The sequence below is a fragment of the Leopardus geoffroyi genome, chromosome A3, assembly GCF_018350155.1.
Source record: "Leopardus geoffroyi isolate Oge1 chromosome A3, O.geoffroyi_Oge1_pat1.0, whole genome shotgun sequence".
Lineage (NCBI taxonomy): Eukaryota > Metazoa > Chordata > Mammalia > Carnivora > Felidae > Leopardus > Leopardus geoffroyi.
The window spans coordinates 112,901,980-112,919,561 of NC_059336.1; the positions used below are offsets into that span (position 1 = coordinate 112,901,980).

The window sequence follows — 17,582 nt, forward strand, 5'->3', positions numbered from 1 at the left end:
GACTAAATAACACAAGTGGATAAAATTGCTTCTAACAATCTATTTAAAGATTCCATTAAGTAATGCTGGTTAGTTTTGATTCTTGATAATGGAGCTACATAGGAGTTCCACATGAATGTGAAATGATTAAAAACAATGCTCTCAGACAATGAGTATTAAAGCTGGTTATGCTAGTGGAAAACAGACAAGGGACCTTTCTTTGGTGGAACCGAAACACTGAGACTGAATATACCTATGGGGTATTCTATGAGAAGGAAGCTATGGTTGAATGGATATTTAAAAAACAAAACAGTGCTGTGAATAGGGACAGCCATCCATGTAATTTTTGTCAAGACAAATGGACTGATTAAAGCTGTTAGATATTGTGATAATACAAAAGGGGAGCCAGTAAGAAGATTCACTAGGCTCAAATGAATAATAAAACTGAAAATGAACAAAAATTATAACATCACTTCAACAAATGGAGCTAATAATAATGCTCTTTGTGTCCATAGCACCTTTTATCTTAGCAGTTCAGAGCATTTCACAGAACCACTGAATCATGACTTCTACAGTTGAAAGTGACCAAAAAGATAATCTACTCCAAACACATACTCAGGCTTCTGTCTGTACTGCAACATCTCCCACACACAATCACACAACCTATTTGATCCCCTCTGGTAATTTCATTTCCTCCTGAGTATACCACTTCAGATCCATATTGACAAAAATCCAGAATATTCGTATTTGTCATTTTCTTTGCACTGAGGCATATAGGAAAGTTTCTCATCATGCAGGGCTGTGAGGTCACAGCTCAAGAGAACAGGAGAGTAAGAGAAATTGACAAAACGTTTTGAGGCAGAAAACAAGAAAGTGGTAACTGACTTTGAGGACCTTAGAAAGTTTGAAACCTAATTCTACTGGATGATAGATGATTGAGAGCCAAAAGAAAGACTATTTGCACCTCAGGATTCTGGAAAGGCTCAGGAATTGTGATAGCTCTGGTGGTGGTTATCAGATGGTGGTTATCAACACATGTACAGGGCAAGAAGGAATGCTAAAACTCGGTACAAGGAGAAGCCAGATCTCTGGAACCCTTCTCCCATTTTCATAGCCAAACAACTGTATTTAAAACTGCACCGAGTGCCTAGTATGTGCCAGGCATTGTTCTGGGAACTGTGGCTATGGAAGTAAACAAAACATAAAAAACCTCAGCTCTCAGAGGTTAAATGTTGGAGAAAGGCTGCATAAAAATAAAAAAGGAAAGAAAGAAAGAAAGAAAGAAAGAAAGAAAGAAAGAAAGAAAGAAAGAAAGAAAGAAAGAAAGAAAGAAAGAAAGAAAAGGAAAGAAGTAATAAGGCAAAAAGTAATAAAGTAACATCAGATGGAGACATATAACAGGAGAAAAAATAAAGCAGGGATAGTAGACATGAAGGCAAAGGGGAAAGAGGTATTTTATATAAGGTGGTCAGAAAGGCTTTCCTGAGGGTGACAGTAGAGCAGCAATCTGAGGAAGTTGAGGTGAGTATCTGAGGAAACTTCCAAACAGTGGGAAGAGTAATTGGAAAGGCCTGAAGAGGGACTAAGTGACCTCATTATGTGTGGGATAGTGAGAAGACACTCCCATGAGGAGACCAAGTTGGCCTGGGTAGGGTGAGCAGGGTGGGGAATGGTAGGAAATGGGATCTAGAGGTAACAAAGGAGCAGGAGGGAGTCAGGGAGTGCATCATAAAGCCTTGTAAGTTATTTTTAGGTTTGGACATTTGCTCTGAGATAGATAGATGCCACTGGAGAGTTTTGATAGAGGAGTGAAATATAACCTGACTTATAATGGTTAGGAAATTCCCATTTAAAAAATCAGACTTATGGGGCACATGGTTGGCTCAGTTGGTTAAGCATCCAGTTCTTGGTCTTGGCTCAGGTCATGATCTCACAGTTGGGATCAAGCCCCACATTTGGTTCTGCACTGACCAAATGGAGCCTCCCTCTCTCTCTGCCCCTCTGCCACCCATTCTCTATCTCTCAAAATAAATAAATTTAAAAGAAATAGTTTAAAAACTCAGACTTAATGCCATACAAACCCATCAGTAAAAAAGCCCCACCTATCACACATAGAGCTTCTGTTTTTGTCAGTCTGGGTTGCTATAAGACTGTAGACAGGGTGGCTTAAACAACAGAAATTTATTTCTCATGGTTCTAGAGGCTGGGTAGTCAAGGTTCTGGCTGATCTGGTTCCTGGTGAGAACACACATCCTTCCTGACTCCTCACACAGCAAAGACAGGAAAAGGAGGAGAAGGCTCTCTGGTGTCTCTTCTTATAAGGGCACTAATCTCACCCTGAAGGCTCCACCCTCATAACCTAATACCCTCCCTAAGGCCCCATCTCTAAGTAACATCATGTTGGGGATTAAGGCTTCAACATATGAATTTGAGGTGGGGACGGGAGGACACAAAACTATACTCCATAGCAATTTCCAGTTGGTCTTTTAGCTCCTCACTCTAAAATATGGACACCCGAGGATCAACAAATATTTTTTAAAAGGCTTTTAGATGAAAAAGATAAGCTAAAATAAATAAACCTTAAAAAAGAATCTCAGAATAGGATTAATCTGATGACCAAAAACAAATGTTAAAAACTTCAAAATAAATTTCATAAAAGAATCAAATTATAACATCTATGAAAGAAGAATAGGAGGGACCCCTCCAATAGAGGGACAAGGTGTTTCCAGAAAATAAAAAAATGAGAGGCAAAAGTTATAATTCAGTAAAAAAGTAGGAAATACACTTGAAAAAAATTCCCTACCAACTTAAAAAAAAAAAAAAGGAATGTAAAATAACAGAGGACTAATACAATGAGAAAAAAATTAGTCATTCAGTCCAGGAGATCGAGCACTTAACTAAAAGCAAGGAAAACAGAGGGGGAAAAAATGATCAAACAAATGATAGAAGTTACAGCTTCTATTAGGTGTTAAGGACTAAGTTTCCATATTGAAAAGGCTCTCGACTGCCAAAGAACTGAATGGAAAAATAGGTATGGGGAGAAAAGAGCTGTAAGTCTTCCTCCAAAGGAGAAAGTCAACAAACAGTTAAAGTTGAGTATTGAAAAGTCAAGAAATAGCAGTAGGTAAGGCATGTTATTTGAAAATCACATGGTAAATGCCAAGAGAAACAGTAAGCAGGAAGCATATCACCCATTCTGGCTTTACCTTTGCACTTACCCTATTTCCTCAGGGATATTTTAAACTTTATAGAAAGAACCCAGAACCAGAGTGCATCTACCAGTTTGGGGGTGGGTAGGCTAGCCACCTAATCTCTCTACTTCAGGGACCTACTAGGCCAGAAATTAACTCTTACCATATACAGCCATCCAGGCCTTCCTCAAGAAGGAATAAATGTCTAAATACACAAACTAACCTTACACTTAAAGGAATTGAAAAAGAATAGCAAATAAAGCACCAAAACAAACAGAAGAAGGGAAATAATAAAGATTAGAGCAGAAATCAATGATATCAAAATTAAAAAAAAAAAAAAAAAAAAAAAGAACAGATCAATGAAACCAGGAGCTGGTTCTTAGAAAGAATTAACAAAATTGATAAACCCCTAGCCATATTTATCAAAAAGAAAAAGGAAAGGACCCGAATAAATAAAATCATGAATGAAAGAGGAGAAATCACAACCAACACCGCAGAAACACAAACAATAATAGGAGAATATTATAAGAAATTATATGCCAACAAATTGGGTAATCTAAAAGAAATGGACAAATTCCTAAAAACATATAAACTACCAAAACTGAAACAGGAAAAAGTAGAAAATTTGAACAGACCCATAACCATTAAAGAAAATGAATCAGTAATCAAAAATTTCCGGAGGTCAGTAAATAGAATATAGGGCATCTGTGACCTTGAATGCTTAAAAAAATAAATATTTAGTTTTACTAACATCTGACTGACATTTAGCATGTTATTTAATTTTGAATAAATAACCAATAGTACCTTACTCTGTCATCAACAGAAATCATAGATATTTTCATATCATATTACACTCGGCACAGATATCTTAAAATATGTTCATGCCACTTTAATATAATGAAATTATTAGACCCATCACTAGATCTTATTTACTTAACACGTTACTTAATATGTTAATGAAAAAGCACATATAGTGGCATATCATGTTTGTTTCTTCTTTTTTTTTTTTTTTTTTTTTTTAAACAGGGGAAAGCGTGAACGCAGTCCCCCACTACCACAAATTATGCAGTCGAGTTTCCCACATTTGGGGAAATCGCAGGGGTCAGCACATCCGGAGTGCAATGGATAAGCCTCGCCCTGGGAAAACCACCTTCGTGATCATGGTATCTCCCCTGCCAGGTAAGTATTCATGTTTGTTTCTTAATATGTGGATAGCATATTTCAATATAATTGGGTTTCTTTGTAGCTTTATGTATCTCAATTTATAGTTCACCTGCCTTCCAAGATAAATATAGTACATAAGGGCACATAGTACCAAAAGAGGAAGAGGAAGAGGAAGGAGGAGGAGGAGGAGAAGGAGAAGGAGAAAGAGATTAGGCAGCTAGAAGCTATCTTCAGGGCTTATGGACTTTGGGGGTACATTGCACAGGACCATTGTGTATATAGTCCTGCAAAAGAAAGGACATTCAGATATATGATGGTCCTCATAAAATAGAACTTAATTAATTCTGTGCTGCTACCAGGGAGTCAGGGAACCAGAGATCCCTATATGGCATCCAATGCAGCCAACATCCACAGAGGGAAGCAGACAAGACTTGGGCTGTCATCATCATGGACACATGGGTGAACAAGCACAAATGAGCATATCTTGTCACTCCACCCAATCCTTGCCATCACATGCTCCATTGTTCATTTGCTACTTCTTCACATTAAATCAGAATTATCTCCTCCATGTCCTCAAAACCTGCTACCATCTACAGCACTTTTTGACTGTGTCTCACTTTCCTTTTTTTTTCATCCTGTCCCCATTACTCCTTTGATCCCCCAGGTTTCCTGCATTATACCTCTGACTTCTTATTCTCCCTGCTTCACCCATAAGTGATGCTTACAGCCATCAGCTGTTCTGTGGGAGCAAGCTACATTAACATCTACAGATGTCCCCAAACCACACTAGCTGCCCTGAAACAGGTGTCATCAGAGTACAGAAATGAGGTGAAGCAGGTGGAGATAGCATAGCCCCTTCTGGAATCCTCTGGTGAGTGAGTCTGGCTCATAGCAACTGTCTCAGGCAAGCAGTAAATATCTGCTAGCTTCCTGTTCATATGCCAGCTTCAGGTCTCTCTCCCATCATAGCTTTTAAATTCTGATAACTAGAGGAGTTTATAAGCAGACAATGAAATCAGTGCCCAGAAAATATAATTGGAACAGGCTGAATTTGCATGGAGAAAAGAGCACCTATTGAAGGAAAACATAAACTGCCTCCCTTATTAGAAGGGAAGAAAGAAGAGTTGGTGGAGGAGGGAAGGAAAGGGGTAATTAAGAAAGGAAGCTGCAAATTCACTCCTCATTAGAACATTATCCAGATTATCTGAACAATGAAGAAACAAGACAGGCAATGACAGACAAGTGGTCCAAGTTTCTTTACACACTAAACATGAGTTAGCTACAAGCAAAGCTTAAGTAGGTCTGTATTTCTACAAATATTCTAATTTTCTGGTACAGCAGTTCTTCAAAAACCAATTTTTAATTGACCACTCCACAGAATATGTTGCCTCCTTCTGCCTCATAGGAAGATACTCATGGTGAAGAGACACAAAATTACCACTGTTGAAAATGTTATATGTACCCCCACAAAACGATGATTTACAGATGTCAACCAGACCTTGTTATTCTCCACATAACACCTTCTAAGAAAGTCATCTTGCACTTAAAATAAATGCCAATGTCCTTTCCCCACTGTATCAGACCTCCTGTGATCTGGCCCTTGTTGACTCCTCCCATCTTGTCTTGGCCACTCCCCCCCCCCCACCTCTTACTCATGGCATCTAGCCATACTGGCCTTTCTGTTCCTCAAACAAATTACATTTCCCCACCCAGGGCCTTTGATTTTACTATTCTTCTGCTTGGACTATCTAATTCCCAAATTTTTCCACCATTAACCCTATCTGTAACAGTTCACTTTATGTGTCAACTTAACTGCGATAAGGGATGTTCAGAGAACTGCTAGACTATTATTTCTGTGTGCCTGTGAGGATGTTTTAGAAGGAGGTTAGCTTTTGAATCGGTAGACTAAGTAAAGAGCATCTACACCAACGCAAGTGGGCATCATGCAATCCATTGAGGGCCTGAACAGAACAAAAAGGCAGAGGAAGGATAAATTTGTTCTCTTGTTTCAACCAGGATATCTCTTGCCTTTTTGACATCAGCACTCCTGGTACTCAGGCCTTGGACTGGACCTTATGCCACTGGTTCCTCTGGCTATCAGATCTTTGGGTTTGTATTAGAATTACATCATCATTTTACTTTCCTGGGCCTCCAGCTTGCAGACGGCAGACTGTGGGACTTTACAGCCTCCATAATCATGTGAGCCAGTCCTTCATAATACATCTCTTTCTCTTTCTCCCTTCCTTTCTTTTTCTTCCTTTTTTTTTTTGTTTTCTTTCTTTCTTTCTTTTTCTTTCTTCCTTTCCTTTATTTCTTTTCTTTCTATCAGTCCATCCATCTATCCATCCATCCATTTTATTGGTTCTATTTCTCCAGAAAACCCTGACTAATACACATTGTCATCATTCAGGTTTTAGCTTATAGGTCATAATACTAAAGAGGTCCTCCCTGAAGTACCAAATTAATGCTACCCACTCTCAGTCCCCCTCTATCCTACTACCTTACTTCATTTTCTTCAGAGCACCGATCTTGCATTAAATTCTTATTTCTTTTCTTATCTTCTTCTGTGTTCTCCATATAAGCAAGGATCTTATCATCAGTCTTTCCCACAACCATTAGAAGAGCACCCAGCACAGAATAAGCATAAAATACATATTTTTGTGGATTAAGTTAATTTTAAATGACTGTACTTGCTTAGAATGAGTCAATAGTATAACCTGTTTGTCAAGCTCTTACAGTTGGAGCTTAAACCAGGTCAGCACACAGGCACTCACAGGCCCAGAAGGAATCTTCTTTCTAGAGCCACAGTATCCCAGTAAGAAAATATTTTATTTTTTACCATTTAGTTAGCATCATCAACCAAACCCACCTACTGTGGGAAGCTGGGTGGGGACAAACACAATAGAGTTAAATTGTCAACCATGGGATGAATATATAAATTTGATAGGAAAAAATATTACTATTGCCATTTTATACACTAAGAATCAGCAGGTAACATAGAACAAACATGACTTTTGAAGTCGGGCAGACTTAGGTTCACACCCCCACTCTTCTATCTCTGCTGTAGACTGAACTGGTCCCCCCCAAATTCATATATTGAAGCCCTAATCCCCAGTGTGACTGTATTTGGAGACAGGACCTTTAAGGAGGTAATTAAGGCTAAGGAAGGACAAAAGGGTGAAGCCACAATTCAACAGGACTTGTGTCTTTATAAGAAGAGAGACACCAGAGCTCTCTCTCCTCCCATGCACAACAGAGAAAAGGTCATATGAGGACACAGTAGAAAGGAAGCTGTCTGCAAGCCAAGAAAATATGCCTCACCACAAATCAATGCTACTGCCACCTTGGTCTTGGACTTTCATCCTCCAGAACTGTGAGAAAACAAGTTTTGGTTATGTGAGCCACCTAGTTCGTGGTATTTTGCTCTAGTCCAAAGAGACTAATCCAACCTACAAGCAGGGTGATCTTGCATAAGTTATTAAACTTTCTAAGCTCAAAAGTCTACAAAACCAGGAAAAGAAACCTCAGTTTGCAGGATCGTTGTGGGGCTTATCGTTAGTTTCATGGAGAGCTTAAAAATAGGTACTCACTGTCATCGACCAGCCTGTGAATCACCTGTTAGCATCCTCCTGATTACTGGAGATATTTGTCTCTACTAAACCAATCGAGTAGCCAGTTAAGAAACTAGAATGGTTCAACAACACGATAAAGGACATACAATTTAGCAGTAAAAGTAAATTTGCTACAAAATAAATAAATGGGAAGGAGGCTTTTAAATGCTGACCAATTGTTTTGGCCCTATAGATATGTCATATATTAATTTGGGATACTCAAGACATAAAATAAATTATCTTATAATAAATACCCAGTAATTATGTGAATACCAGTGTTACTTTTTTATAGTAACTGTTATTCCCTTAGGTAACTCAGTCACCTCTCTGGGCTTCAGTGTTTTCATATGTAAAAAAAGGAGAAGTTGGCCTAGATTATTTTTTTAATTTTTTAAAGTTTATTTATTTATTTACAGAGAGAGAGCAAGCAGGATAGGGGCAGAGAGAGAGGGAGACAGAGAATCCCAAGTAGGCTCTGAGCTGTCATCATAGAGCCCAACACAGGGCTCAAACTCATGAACCATGAGATCATGATCTGAGCTGAAGCCAAGAGTTGTGAGCTTAACCAATGAGCCACCCAGGCACCCCAGTCTACATTATTTTAAAGGCCCTTCTAGCTCTGAGTCTAGGGTTCTATGGGTCTCTCTTCTTTGAAAGATAAGGCAACGGACACACTATTTGCAGTTATCTACATCAGGGATATTTCCATTAGAAGACATAGATCTGTAAAGACTCATCTATCCCCTCTCCTACCTGACCCCCACAAATTCCACCTTCTGATCTGTCGCACACATTTACAGGTTAGCCACCCAGAGTTAGCAGTGCAGTCTGGAGCAATGAAATCAGACAATGTCCTTCAATATCCCTAGTACTTTAGTCTCTCAGTAATACCACCTGTTCTAAAACTATGGCTTGGAAGGTGATATTAACATATAACTCTTGGGCTTGTGTTTATTCTCTGGTGGGAAACGTAAACTGTCAGTGCTGATAACAATCTTTCATGGCTCAGATCATCATCACTGCATCAGAAAACCTGTTTTGATATAATTTAGCCCACCCCTAAACACCTCGTGCAATTCAAGATTTGTATTGTGTTGGGTCTCAGTGGTGCACGCAAAGAGCCTTAGTGCCTGGGAAAGGCTTAGAGGGCTTAGGGGCTTACATCTGGATTCCGAGTGCATGACAAAAGAGGAGGGCTGGATTTGCAGTGCGTGTTCACTACAATACCCCGAAGGATGTGTTTTTCTCTTTTGTAAAAGAAGAGGGTGTTAACTAGGTATTTTATTTTTTCCTGAAATGTTTGAACTTGCATATGAAGCGTTCGGTCAGACAAGGAAAGGATTTGTGTCCCTTCTGATAAAACACAGAATTGTGTTCTATGCCCTGCGGAACTCTCCATAGCCTTCTCTTGACGTGATCTCAAGTCAAGACTGTGACAACATGAAAAAGCACATTTGGTCACTAACACTTTCCTATTGCTGAGGCTTCCAATTGCATGTCCAAAATAGTTCCTCATATTTATTTTGTTCACTTTTCTTAAGTCATTTCAATGTTGTCCCTTTCATCTTACCACACACAAATAAAACCCATTTTATATCATAATATTGAAACAACACTGAAATTGAATACGTAATCCTCGTCCTGTATCTGTATAGTTTATATGTTGCTCATTGAGAACATGCAAGTTTTATTTCCTCTTTTACAAAATGATACCATTCACTCGATACTTTCTCTTGAATGACTCTAAAGCAAGGGAAAGAATTCATAGGCATGAAAATCTAACTATAGACATACACTTACATACATATATACATACACATACATACATACGTATATAAAAGACATCAAAGTGAGTTATATTGTTGAAAGTAAAACTGTTCATTGTACAGAACATTAAACAAAAAAGTATAAAATAAAAAATAAAACTTTATTCTCTTCCCCATTTTCTGTCTCAACTCTCCAGTAATAACTAACATAAGTAATTTTTTGCATATCCTTCTAGAATTTTTCTAAGCAAATACCAATGTGTGTATATGTGTATGTATAAGCACACATATATATATACATATGCATGTATGCATGTGCACACATACTATACATATCTTTCTTTATTAAGTAATGTTGATAACTATACTAGAAGCCAATCATATAAACTGATATTGAGGGAACTCAGAAAAAAGGCCCTGCCATTGTTATATCATGGCTGAATTTTCTCACAGGAAAAAAAAAATCATACATAATAATAGAAGATGTAGTAATCATGAGAATAAAAACAATAATAATAAAATATATCTATCATCTCATTGAAACCTTACAAAACCCCTATGAGTTTTTTTGTCCACATAGACATTTATTAAATATATTCAAAATTATGAGTCCTTTTATAAGTTATACCATCCAGTTCCCAAGCATTTTTCCCAGGGAACAGCAGCATGTCAAATTTTTAAGCTCTGAAGACTAAGCAATATTCATCAACTTTGGTGAATCTCCCCTTTGTAAGTGCCCCTTTCATCCCAACTCGTATTTCCCTTTCTTCATTCCCTCCCACATTTCCCCATTCCTTGAACTAAGAAAAGCCAGCAACCCTTGTTGACTTTCTTTCCCCATGCTGCCATCTTGTCCAGCTCTCCTTGGCAGGGAATCAAGTTATGAATCCTTCTCTCTCCACTCCACCCCAGGCTCCCTCCTTGTCAAGCCCTCCCACCCCACCCCACCCCGCATTCCCAACCCTCACCAGCTCACTAAATATACTTGCACATGGTTCCATCCCATTTGCTAGGTAATCTGAAAAGGTAAATCTGTGTAGAATTTCAGGGCTACTAAGGGGCCACTCATTCCTGAAAGAGGAGGCATTCATTACTTTTGCATTTTTAAGTAGGCTCCTGAGATACATTTAGTTCAGCTCCAAAATGTAAATAACTTGGAAGTCATCAATCTAGTCCTTGCAACACAAAAAAGTGGACAAAATTCTCATCACAAAAAAGAAATGGTAATTATGTGATAAGAGGGAGGAGGTGTTTATTAATGCTGCGATGATAATCATTTTGTAATATGTAAGTATACCAAATCAAAACATTGTACATTAAATTTACACAATGTCCTATGTCAATAATACCCCAATAAAGCTGAGGGGAGGGGCACCTGTGTGCCTCAGTGGGTTAAGCAGCTGACTTCAGCTCAGATCATGATCTCACGGTTCGTGAGTTCAAGCCCCACGTCAGACTCTGTGCTGACAGCTCAGAGCCTGGAGCCTGCTTCAGACGCTGTGTCTCCCCTCTCTCTCTGCCCCTCCCCTGCTCACACTCGCTCTCTGTCTCTCAAAATTGAATAAACATTTTAAAAATTTAAAACAAGAGAACTCAGGGGAAAAGTGAGCAAACTGACAATCAGCAGCTCTTCTTTGCTCTTCAGATATCCTAGGGTAAACTGCCACCCCAAATCTGGAAAAATAGACCATCCAGAGAGAGGCAGCATCTCACATTTGCTTACTTGTGGCAGAAGCTTCTGGATGCCACAAGTGGTAGGACCATTTACTTGACTAGTGATTTTGACAAACTCCTGGAGATTCAGTGGGGGCTAGCATGAGAGTGGAAAGTTCCTGGGGGACATAAAAATAAGCCCCTACTTTCAAGGGCTTTCCTTCCAAGAACTCCCAAGTTCTCATGGTGAAGATCCAAGAAAGGTCCCCTTGAGGGAAGGGAAGAATACCCACTGTGAAACTATTCCAGACTCTTCTCTATAATAAAAGCCTACTCTCCAGGGGGAAAGGTCACTGAAACCTTCCTGTCCCTTCTGGCAGAAGAAAATCCCTCCTTAGTCCAGCCTCCCTTATCACCTAAAGAAGAGGGGTGGGGCAGAATCCATAGTCAGCTGGAGACCGGGTTTCAAGGAAATAGGTTGGAAATGCTGCAGACAGGAAAAGGAGTAGCGGGCACGAAGGATGGGGGAAAATGCTATAACCATAGGGAAGGACCTAGATACTTGCACAAGCCACATCTTTAAGGCACAGTCCCATTGAAAGACTGACGCTTTATCAGAAATTTATAGAATGATCTCTTTTCCCTCACACGCTACCACCACACCAACAAGCCTCCAGTATAAAAACAGTGGATGAGAGCTAAAAGAGCTGGAATACACAGCCTCTTTCTCGGAATCAGTACAGAAAGAAGGTCCAAAGCCAACAGAGGAGATAAAACAAGGACACCAGATGAATTAGAAGCCTCTGTAACCTATAATCATAACAAATATTAAAGATGACCCAACTCCTGGCCAGACTGACACAAACTCTCACACCAAAGACCTATTTACCTCATAACCATTACCCATACAACAAATCTAGCTTTCAACAAAAGGTTACAAAGTATGAAAAAAGGTGAGGAAAGACACACTCTGAAGAGACAAAGCAACAAAGAGGCTCAAATATGACACAGATGTTAGAATTACTGAACAAGGACTTCAAAATAACTATGGTTTATGTAAAAAGCTCTAATGGAAAAGGCAAACAACAGACAAGACTGGTAATATCAGCAGAGACATGAGGACTCTAAGAATGAACCAAAAGGAAATACTAGAAATCAGAAACACAGTAAGACAAATGAAGAACGTCGTTAATGAGCTCTTCACAAGACACAATACAAATGAGGAAAAAAGCAGTGAACTCGGGGGCAGCTGGCTGGCTCACTCAATAGAGAGTGTGACCTTTGACCTTTGGGTCATGAGTTCAAGCCCACATTAGGCAGGGAGCCTACTTAAAAAAAAAAAAAAAAAAAAAAAGCAGTGAACAAAGATAGATCAACAGAAACTTTCCAAACAAAAATACAAAAAGAAAAGGGTATCAAGAAAAAATTAAAAACAAAATATCAATGAACTGTGGTACGAAATCAAAAGAAATAATACATATGATTAGAATACCACGAAGAGAAGATCATATACAGCAGAAGAAATTTTTGAAGTAATAATGACCAAGAACTTTCCAAAATTAATGACAGACACCAAACTTCTCCCTAGAGAAGCTTCCTGCTGCAGGGAAAAGGCCTACTTGTGTCCTTACCTTCCTCACACAAATCTCTTGGCCCCTGGTATTGAAACTGGTTTTAATGGGAAGGGGAAAGGTGGTTGTATTAGTTTCTCATGACTGCTATAACAAATTATCATAAACCTGGGTGCATGAAATAACACAAATGTATTATAGTACAAGAAGTCAAAAGTCTAAAATCAGGCAGGCCTGGTTCGTTCGATAGACTCTTGGGAAAATCTGTTGCTTTGCCTTTTCTAGCATCTGGAGACTTCCTGAATTCCTTGCAGAACCACTCCAGCCGCTAGCTTTCGTCCTGTTAGAAATATGCCCATCTTCCTTTTTTTTTTTTTTTTTTTTTTTTTTTTTTTTTTTTTTTTTTTTTTTTTTTTTATAAATTTTTTTTTTTTTTCAACGTTTATTTATTTTTGGGACAGAGAGAGACAGAGCATGAACGGGGGAGGGGCAGAGAGAGAGGGAGACACAGAATCGGAAACAGGCTCCAGGCTCTGAGCCATCCGCCCAGAGCCTGATGCGGGGCTCGAACTCACGGACCGCGAGATCGTGACCTGGCTGAAGTCAGACACCTAACCGACTGCGCCACCCAGGCGCCCCCCATCTTCCTAATCAAAGGAGGTATGCAGAGACTGGGAGCACAGTGAAGCAAGGCTTTAATCAACGTTCTTGCAAAAGTGGGCGTCTGAGGGACAGGCACCCTGGGGGCAGTTACAGCAGACAATTTACTTCCTAGCATGCAAGACCTTCCCCTGGTTCCTCATTGGCTGAGTAGCACAGAGGTTACAGCCTTACCTGGACATTAGCTATGCCCATGTAAGGCAAAAAGGAGTCTGACTGGAACAAATGTACATTCGCTTAGGTGAGGCAGAGAAATTCAGTCCCTCCTCCCTTTGTTCTTTGGCACATGCTCATTGCAAAGCCTGTGAAAATAAGCCCATGAAATGGAGAGGGGAAGAAGAAGCATGAAGTGAACTATCTTGGGACTCCATTGTGGGTGTATGTGTGGAGGGCCGGGGGGGGGGGGGGTTCATACATATTTCTAATAGGTTGTAAACATGTTGTTAGCACAGCTTTTATTTGGTATTTCTGAAAATGAATCACCTCCCTTACTTCTCACACGTCCCCACAGCTCCTACTTCTCTTCTGTAATCAAATCTCTCTCTCTCCCTCTTTTCCCCTCTCTGTTTTAAGGACATGTGTGATTACATTATTCCCTGAATAATCCAGGATAATTTCCCCATCTCAAGGTCCTTAACTTAATCATACCTGCAAAGTTCCTTCTTCCATATAAGGAAACATTCACAGGTTCCAGAAATTAGTACCTGGATATCTTTAGAGGCCATTATTCACCCTACCAAAGTACCCTTTTGAGATCTGGGCAAAGCAGGGAAAATAAAATGACCACAATATACTTCCATGGATCTGGCATTCAGACACAGGTCTGAAGATTATTAAGAAGCTTGATACAGAGCTTCACATTAGCTACTAAGGATACAAAAGAACTCTAAGACAAAATTTACTCAAAGACTTCCAGTGAGACAAGCCGCACACATGAGAAATGTTGGTAAACGCTTGCCTCCTTTGTTTTACAAAATAAAAGTCAGCTGTCATAGCCCTCTTTAATTCTGACAAGTTGTACAGACACTAATTGCAAAACAGACGTTATCTTACAAATTTTCAATATGAACTCATAGGCAGGGCTTTGAGTATCTTCCAACTTGAAGGTTTATTTTTGAAAAGGGAGAAAAAAATAGTTTATTTCCCCATGGAGGTTGACATGGTTTGCATTCTTTCAGTGGAACAATAAGATTCATGACCTTTTAAGAATTTATTTTAGAGCATGAAGATGTCTTTGACATACATTCCTGTCACCCTAGGTGATAGGCTCTGGTATTATTAGAAAGAGACCTGAGAAAAACTAAGAGAAGGTGGTTTGTTTGTACTGGGGAGAGGAGTAGAGGAATGGGAGCTGGTTGGGGTATATATAGATGGAAATGACATTTATAACATTTTTAACAAACAGTACCATTGGCAGCAACCAGTAAGAATGAATGCCAGCTGAAAACAAGCCTTACGCCCTTACCACACATATCTCTTGCTATCGGCCCTGAACATGCAGCAAAATTGTCATGAGAAAATAAACATATTGGTACTCTTGGTTCAGCATTCTTATATTTCTGGACTTCCGTTGTGTACTATCGTTTATAGAATTACTCTAAAAAAATTTTTTTTAATCACATTCAAGGGGACGGGGAATAAGAAAGCTCCCAAAATAGCAACTGCAAAGAGGCAAAGCTTCCCTTTGGAGATAGGGAAGGAGATGGTGACAGGAATTAAGGTTCTGAGCATCAGGGCAGCTAGCAACTGCGTCCTGTCTAATGGGAATAAAGGGTCTTCTCATCGACCTTTTCTAAATTGTAGATCTTTCCTCTCATTTGACCACTTCTTCCCTTCCCTCCCTCCCTCCCTCTCTCCCTCCTTCTTCTTTTCCTTCTCCTTCTTCTTCTGCTACTACTACCACTACTATTACTTCACACACACACACACACACACACACACACACACACACACACCTCTCTTTTCCAGGTCCTCCTTCACTCAGCACATCTTCAACTCTATTCCCTAGCTGGATGATTCTAAATTTATTATCCCAGTGGAACTCTTCTCTCCAAAATGAGTCTCATTTTGGAAATGTCCTACCTTTGCATAAAGGCAATTTCACATATGCCCTCAAATAGATCCTTGTAAAGTTATCTTATTAAAACCTTTGAAGTTGACATTAAAAACCGTACTTTCCAGGGCACCTGGGTGGCTTAGTTGGTGAAGTACCTGACTCTTGATTTGGACTCAGGTCATGATCTCATGGTTCATGAGATTGAGCCCCACATGGGGCTCTGTGCTGACAGCGTGGAGCCTGCTTGGGAATCTCTCTCTCTCCTTTTTCTCTCTGACCTCCTGCACACATGTGCTCTTGCTCTCTTTCTTAAAACAAACAAACTTTCAAAAACAACAATATTTTCCTTTATGGAGACATGAGGCTAGGACTCTCTGCTCTCTTCTTTTTCTGCCTGACTGCCATAGCAACCGCCATTGTGCCATTTTTGTAATAATGCGGTCAAATGATTGGGCTGATACAGAGAACCAAGAAAATATATGGAAAAATTATTAGCAACTGGTTTTTTAAATGACTTAACAAATTAGTTTAGTTAAAATTACTAATTCAAAATCTTCATGTGAACAAATGAAAATGTTATATATAGGGCTTGTGGCAAAACACTGGTGTTTCAACATATACCATCTCACCAGCTGCCCACCTCATCACATTAGCCCAGGCTAGAGCTCCACTCCTGTGAACATGCATAGCTAATGACACTGTCACTACGTTGCCTGGGAAAACAGGACGGTGGCATGGCTAATACTAAATACAGTTAGGCATTAGCTAACTGACAGGTGGAAGATGAATTAGAAGTTTTAGAGCACTCTGCAAACTTGACCAGACCAATCTGAAGCAACAACAAAGTTCTCAGAAATCAATAGTTTTCATCCTTTACCTTCCAGACTTCTGGTTGCCTGCTTCTAGAGATAGCACTTCTAGAAGTAGCATTTCTAGAAGCTTCTCTCCTGTAGAATGCCAAATCACATGTAAAGAATGAGACTAGCCTGGCCTTTCTGCCCTGATCAGCACCTCCAACCACCTAGGAAAGCTGACAGGTGCGACACAGACTTCCAGCTCAGTTCCCAAGCATCAAGCCTACACACCATGACCCAACATGCTGCCACTAAAACCTGGCACCAAAAGAGAAATTTCTTTCTGTGCAGATGCCAGGTCGAGCCTCATATTGGCAAGCAGCATGTGCTTCGGTTGGCTTGGTCTCCTCTGAGGCAGATTGTTCAAGTCGCAGGGAGAGTGTTGATTTTATGACAGACCCAAATGAGCTATAGGGCCTACCCAACTAGTGCATTTAAAGTAGGTGGAGTACCAGGTGAGACTTCTGTGGCATAAGTAATGGGAAAAGCCATGGGGCCCCTGAGTCTTGGAACACACCCAGGCAACCATAAAACAAAGAACTTCTTAAACTAAAATGTTATACAGAAGCATTATCATAGTTTATTCCCTATCCTCAAAAGGACTAAAAAGTGAAACAGAACATTATCACAAGAAATTAATATTGGCATCTGTGGGTGCTCCATGGTATGGTCATGAGATACTAGATAATTATAGATGTATATGATCACATGGCAATTGGTAAAAGTTACTGAGTATCAATAACCTTATCAAGCTTTTTGCAAATTAATCCTCATAAAACCCTGTTACATGATAACTGGCTTTGCACTCATTTTAGAGATGAAGAAGCTGATGTTTGAAGGTCACATAGCTAAGGATAGACTTTGTATTCTTAAACCTCTACACAATACTGCCTCTTAACTATGTTCAACTTTTTAGAAAAATAGAATACTAAATGTCATAAAAATATAGAAAGACTACAGCTGTTTTTGCTCATTTTCAGGCAACCTAATGCACTCAATACTTTTCAAAGATGATACCTACTTACATCTACTAAGTACATTGTTATCCCTAGACTGTCTATCCCTAGAAAAATATAT

The 17,582-nt window shown here is 39.5% G+C and overlaps 1 non-coding gene across 1 annotated transcript; it reads right to left on the reverse strand.

Annotated features, from left to right (window-relative positions):
- Positions 1–4,193: 4,193 nt before the first annotated feature.
- Positions 4,194–4,357, reverse strand: LOC123581798. The gene has a single exon (XR_006704026.1). It is a non-coding gene; the product is annotated as a U1 spliceosomal RNA (small nuclear RNA).
- Positions 4,358–17,582: the final 13,225 nt, after the last annotated feature.